Source organism: Anomaloglossus baeobatrachus, unplaced genomic scaffold (genome assembly GCF_048569485.1).
Source record: "Anomaloglossus baeobatrachus isolate aAnoBae1 unplaced genomic scaffold, aAnoBae1.hap1 Scaffold_4378, whole genome shotgun sequence".
Taxonomy (NCBI): Eukaryota; Metazoa; Chordata; class Amphibia; order Anura; family Aromobatidae; genus Anomaloglossus; species Anomaloglossus baeobatrachus.
In genome coordinates this window covers 23,854-30,001 of record NW_027443714.1, presented here as the reverse complement: position 1 = coordinate 30,001, position 6,148 = coordinate 23,854, and the positions used below count along the sequence as shown (strand labels likewise).

At 45.1% G+C, this 6,148-nt stretch overlaps 3 non-coding genes across 3 annotated transcripts; all 3 read right to left on the bottom strand.

Moving 5' to 3' along the window:
- Nucleotides 1-1,752: 1,752 nt before the first annotated feature.
- On the bottom strand, nucleotides 1,753-1,943 carry LOC142279629 (U2 spliceosomal RNA). The gene has a single exon (XR_012742218.1). It is a non-coding gene; the product is annotated as a U2 spliceosomal RNA (small nuclear RNA).
- A 1,387-nt stretch (nucleotides 1,944-3,330) lies between these two features.
- LOC142279628 (U2 spliceosomal RNA) lies at nucleotides 3,331-3,521 on the bottom strand. Its single transcript, XR_012742217.1, has one exon. It is a non-coding gene; the product is annotated as a U2 spliceosomal RNA (small nuclear RNA).
- A 1,387-nt stretch (nucleotides 3,522-4,908) lies between these two features.
- LOC142279626 (U2 spliceosomal RNA) lies at nucleotides 4,909-5,099 on the bottom strand. Its single transcript, XR_012742215.1, has one exon. It is a non-coding gene; the product is annotated as a U2 spliceosomal RNA (small nuclear RNA).
- Nucleotides 5,100-6,148: the final 1,049 nt, after the last annotated feature.

Genomic DNA, 6,148 nt, shown 5'->3' with positions numbered 1-6,148 from the left:
GATTTTGAACACATGTATTGGGATATTTGGCCCCTTCGCTGCTCAATCCCTTAGGGGGTGCTATATAAATTTGACGCTTCTTTTTCTCTAATCTGGTTAACCAGGCATTAAAGAAGCCAAATTTATTATTTCCCCTCTTATAGGTCGGCTATTTTTGGCCATTTTATGTTTAATGCGCGTTACTTGTTGATGCTATAAACATTTTACTGTTTAAGGTTATTTCCATCTAGCTATCTGTCAATTTCTGCTTCTATGATATTGTAGCTTTCATTGTTTGCGCTTCAGCTCGCTTTACGCTGCTGTTACACTAGGGCAATTCACAAAAGTTGTTACTCTTATTGAGTAACATCGGGTATACCCGCGCATGCGCAGATTGTTAGTGGGTTGTGGCTTTGCGTGTCATGTGACGTATCCAAGATGGCGGCGGCCGTCGCTAGATTTCCATGACTCACAGACTGGTGAGTAATTACTTACACCCTTACATATATATATATAGCACACTTGGTGATTTATGGTGCATTTTCTCTCCCCTGAGGAAGCCACACGTGCGGTGGCGATACGCGTGGGGACACACGCCACCTACCTCTTATTATGCACTTACCCTCCTCACTTTCCCTGGTATTGCTGCAGGTCTGTCAGGTGTAAGTATGGTTCCTTGTCTATCTGACTGATTATTCAGGTTACCCTTACACCTGCTTCAGACTCTGCACTGACATGAATTTTGTCATATATTTCTAGGTGACTGCTCATTTTGCATCAGGGGTTTGTGATTACGGTCTGCTATTATAACATAGCATGACCAATATACGATCTAATCCTCTCCTCTAGATGCATAACTTGGGTACATTAGCCACATTTTTGTACTTGTATACCTCATGAGTTACACCAGTTAACCCTCTCATTTATGTGGTTACTATTAATAGGTATATGACACTCTATAAGGTATAGCTGATAGGTTCCACTGGCTCCTTTCACTATATTGGATATATCCTGAGCATTGTCATCTGCAATATATTGTCTGTAGAGTTTACTTATAAGGTATAGCTGATAGGTTCCCCTTGGTTCCCTTTATTATATGGGATACATCCGGAGCATTGTCACCTGTAATACACTGTCTGCGGGGTTTATTTACCTTGTGAGGGGTATCATTTCATATTGTTATAACTTTTGGAGGCTGGCGTGTTGGGGATTTTTGCCATTCTGGCTTTTTAAATGCTTTTAATTGTCTGTTTGTGTGCTCCTGCCTGTCCCTGGAGCCGTGCTATGTCCACAGTTTGTTTTTGAGATAATGTTATAATAAAAACCAGTTTTTTACTTATATTATTGTGTTGGTGATCCCAATTTTTGGTATACTTCCCCCCTTTTTTTGCATGTTCTGTCATATACCTGGAGATCCCATTTGGTGGTGCCCTTTCTATTCCCTTTTGTCCACACCTGTGGTCACTGCAGCAGCAGGTGAATCCACTTTGTCCAAAAGGGATCTATTCCATTCAATTGCAAATGATCTAGATAAGACAGAGAACTGCAGCACGGGGACATAGCCGAGTTGGTCAGGTTGAGTGGTGATGAGTTTGCTATTTGGATGAATAAAGAAAGTCAAAAGTGTGAAAGATAAAAAACAAAAGGAGGAAGTGTGAAAAGTGAATGGGCCAAATTGAGGTGCATATGAAGACGTATGCTTTCTTCCAATTCATTAAATCGGGCTAATATGAATCAGGTGAATTGAGTTCTGCTTTTGGAAACTGGGTTAAGAAGGGGTGCACCGTTCCTGGAGGTACTGCAATACCAGGTCAATGCGTGGAGTGGACAGAGCAAGCTCTTTTTCCATCTCCCTGTTCTAAAAATCCATTTAATATATGGTCCCCAGATAGGGGACGTATCAGATATTAAACTGATAAGAACAGATACTACACTTGATCTTAGCCAAAAGGCCGAGAAGCGATAACCAGAATTGGTTTGGGCCTCGAGTGGCACCCTGGCCTATGCCGGACACATCTTAGGGAGAGAGAGCGAGAGGGAGACAAACCCACGCCTACACAAGACATTTTGTCACCCAAGCCAACCCTTGAAAAGGCTGCTTTGCAGAGCCAAAACAAGAAGAATGGTGCGTTTTGCAGCCGCCGCCCACTGCAATGAATCTGAATAACTCCTCCTTTAGGGCGCAAGCAACTCCCCTCCCCCTTGCAGTCTTTCCAATTCACGATACAAAAAGACGGACAGGACAGGTTGCCTGACTTTCCGTCACTGCCACCCTTTGCCATCCTTACCCGTAGAAAGCCCTTTCATCATCCCCAAACCCTAATCTTTTCCCTTTCCTTCCCAGCCCCCAAACCCTGCCCTCTGTACCTTTCTCACCACCCGCTTCCCTTCTCCTGTCATCCCCCTACCACCCGGGAAAAAAAGAGATTGCCCCCTCCTTCCACTAGCCCACCCTCCCACCCAAAGAACAACTTCTTCTGCGCAGCTTGTTTTCTAGGCAGCAGCGCTATTGTGATGTCATCGGGGGGCATTGTGACAAGCCGCCAGTGTTCCGTCTCTTCATGTTGTGCACAGTTCAAACGGAAAATACATCAACAGGCAGACTACAGAAAAGCTTACTATCAAAGGTTAGAGGGGGGCTTTCTCAGAGGGCTTTTTACAGTTTTTCTATTCCCAATTAGCCGTTTAAGTGTACTTATTGAAAGTAGTAATTCTTTCATAGGCCGCCCTTTCTTAGTATTTGACGTTCCTTATATTGCGGTATGAGGCTTCGCAGTAGGTTGCAAACATTCATCACCCATGACTGTCCCCAATTGAGCTCAGAAGCTCAATGTCTATCATGACCTCTCTTTTAGAATGTCCAAGAGCAAGCAAACTATTCCTCCAGGAGAGGGCGCCAACAGACTACTAAAGAGATCATCATTACTCAAAGAAAACCCCAAAAACCAATGCATGATAGGAATAAACAGGTAACTTTCTTTGGAGTGGAAGCGGAGAGATCGCACCAGATGCCAATTCTAGATGTTATCACACCTGTGGTCACTGCAGCAGCAGGTGAATCCACTTTGTCCAAAAGGGATCTATTCCATTCAATTGCAAATGATCTAGATAAGACAGAGAACTGCAGCACGGGGACATAGCCGAGTTGGTCAGGTTGAGTGGTGATGAGTTTGCTATTTGGATGAATAAAGAAAGTCAAAAGTGTGAAAGATAAAAAACAAAAGGAGGAAGTGTGAAAAGTGAATGGGCCAAATTGAGGTGCATATGAAGACGTATGCTTTCTTCCAATTCATTAAATCGGGCTAATATGAATCAGGTGAATTGAGTTCTGCTTTTGGAAACTGGGTTAAGAAGGGGTGCACCGTTCCTGGAGGTACTGCAATACCAGGTCAATGCGTGGAGTGGACAGAGCAAGCTCTTTTTCCATCTCCCTGTTCTAAAAATCCATTTAATATATGGTCCCCAGATAGGGGACGTATCAGATATTAAACTGATAAGAACAGATACTACACTTGATCTTAGCCAAAAGGCCGAGAAGCGATAACCAGAATTGGTTTGGGCCTCGAGTGGCACCCTGGCCTATGCCGGACACATCTTAGGGAGAGAGAGCGAGAGGGAGACAAACCCACGCCTACACAAGACATTTTGTCACCCAAGCCAACCCTTGAAAAGGCTGCTTTGCAGAGCCAAAACAAGAAGAATGGTGCGTTTTGCAGCCGCCGCCCACTGCAATGAATCTGAATAACTCCTCCTTTAGGGCGCAAGCAACTCCCCTCCCCCTTGCAGTCTTTCCAATTCACGATACAAAAAGACGGACAGGACAGGTTGCCTGACTTTCCGTCACTGCCACCCTTTGCCATCCTTACCCGTAGAAAGCCCTTTCATCATCCCCAAACCCTAATCTTTTCCCTTTCCTTCCCAGCCCCCAAACCCTGCCCTCTGTACCTTTCTCACCACCCGCTTCCCTTCTCCTGTCATCCCCCTACCACCCGGGAAAAAAAGAGATTGCCCCCTCCTTCCACTAGCCCACCCTCCCACCCAAAGAACAACTTCTTCTGCGCAGCTTGTTTTCTAGGCAGCAGCGCTATTGTGATGTCATCGGGGGGCATTGTGACAAGCCGCCAGTGTTCCGTCTCTTCATGTTGTGCACAGTTCAAACGGAAAATACATCAACAGGCAGACTACAGAAAAGCTTACTATCAAAGGTTAGAGGGGGGCTTTCTCAGAGGGCTTTTTACAGTTTTTCTATTCCCAATTAGCCGTTTAAGTGTACTTATTGAAAGTAGTAATTCTTTCATAGGCCGCCCTTTCTTAGTATTTGACGTTCCTTATATTGCGGTATGAGGCTTCGCAGTAGGTTGCAAACATTCATCACCCATGACTGTCCCCAATTGAGCTCAGAAGCTCAATGTCTATCATGACCTCTCTTTTAGAATGTCCAAGAGCAAGCAAACTATTCCTCCAGGAGAGGGCGCCAACAGACTACTAAAGAGATCATCATTACTCAAAGAAAACCCCAAAAACCAATGCATGATAGGAATAAACAGGTAACTTTCTTTGGAGTGGAAGCGGAGAGATCGCACCAGATGCCAATTCTAGATGTTATCACACCTGTGGTCACTGCAGCAGCAGGTGAATCCACTTTGTCCAAAAGGGATCTATTCCATTCAATTGCAAATGATCTAGATAAGACAGAGAACTGCAGCACGGGGACATAGCCGAGTTGGTCAGGTTGAGTGGTGATGAGTTTGCTATTTGGATGAATAAAGAAAGTCAAAAGTGTGAAAGATAAAAAACAAAAGGAGGAAGTGTGAAAAGTGAATGGGCCAAATTGAGGTGCATATGAAGACGTATGCTTTCTTCCAATTCATTAAATCGGGCTAATATGAATCAGGTGAATTGAGTTCTGCTTTTGGAAACTGGGTTAAGAAGGGGTGCACCGTTCCTGGAGGTACTGCAATACCAGGTCAATGCGTGGAGTGGACAGAGCAAGCTCTTTTTCCATCTCCCTGTTCTAAAAATCCATTTAATATATGGTCCCCAGATAGGGGACGTATCAGATATTAAACTGATAAGAACAGATACTACACTTGATCTTAGCCAAAAGGCCGAGAAGCGATAACCAGAATTGGTTTGGGCCTCGAGTGGCACCCTGGCCTATGCCGGACACATCTTAGGGAGAGAGAGCGAGAGGGAGACAAACCCACGCCTACACAAGACATTTTGTCACCCAAGCCAACCCTTGAAAAGGCTGCTTTGCAGAGCCAAAACAAGAAGAATGGTGCGTTTTGCAGCCGCCGCCCACTGCAATGAATCTGAATAACTCCTCCTTTAGGGCGCAAGCAACTCCCCTCCCCCTTGCAGTCTTTCCAATTCACGATACAAAAAGACGGACAGGACAGGTTGCCTGACTTTCCGTCACTGCCACCCTTTGCCATCCTTACCCGTAGAAAGCCCTTTCATCATCCCCAAACCCTAATCTTTTCCCTTTCCTTCCCAGCCCCCAAACCCTGCCCTCTGTACCTTTCTCACCACCCGCTTCCCTTCTCCTGTCATCCCCCTACCACCCGGGAAAAAAAGAGATTGCCCCCTCCTTCCACTAGCCCACCCTCCCACCCAAAGAACAACTTCTTCTGCGCAGCTTGTTTTCTAGGCAGCAGCGCTATTGTGATGTCATCGGGGGGCATTGTGACAAGCCGCCAGTGTTCCGTCTCTTCATGTTGTGCACAGTTCAAACGGAAAATACATCAACAGGCAGACTACAGAAAAGCTTACTATCAAAGGTTAGAGGGGGGCTTTCTCAGAGGGCTTTTTACAGTTTTTCTATTCCCAATTAGCCGTTTAAGTGTACTTATTGAAAGTAGTAATTCTTTCATAGGCCGCCCTTTCTTAGTATTTGACGTTCCTTATATTGCGGTATGAGGCTTCGCAGTAGGTTGCAAACATTCATCACCCATGACTGTCCCCAATTGAGCTCAGAAGCTCAATGTCTATCATGACCTCTCTTTTAGAATGTCCAAGAGCAAGCAAACTATTCCTCCAGGAGAGGGCGCCAACAGACTACTAAAGAGATCATCATTACTCAAAGAAAACCCCAAAAACCAATGCATGATAGGAATAAACAGGTAACTTTCTTTGGAGTGGAAGCGGAGAGATCGCACCAGATGCC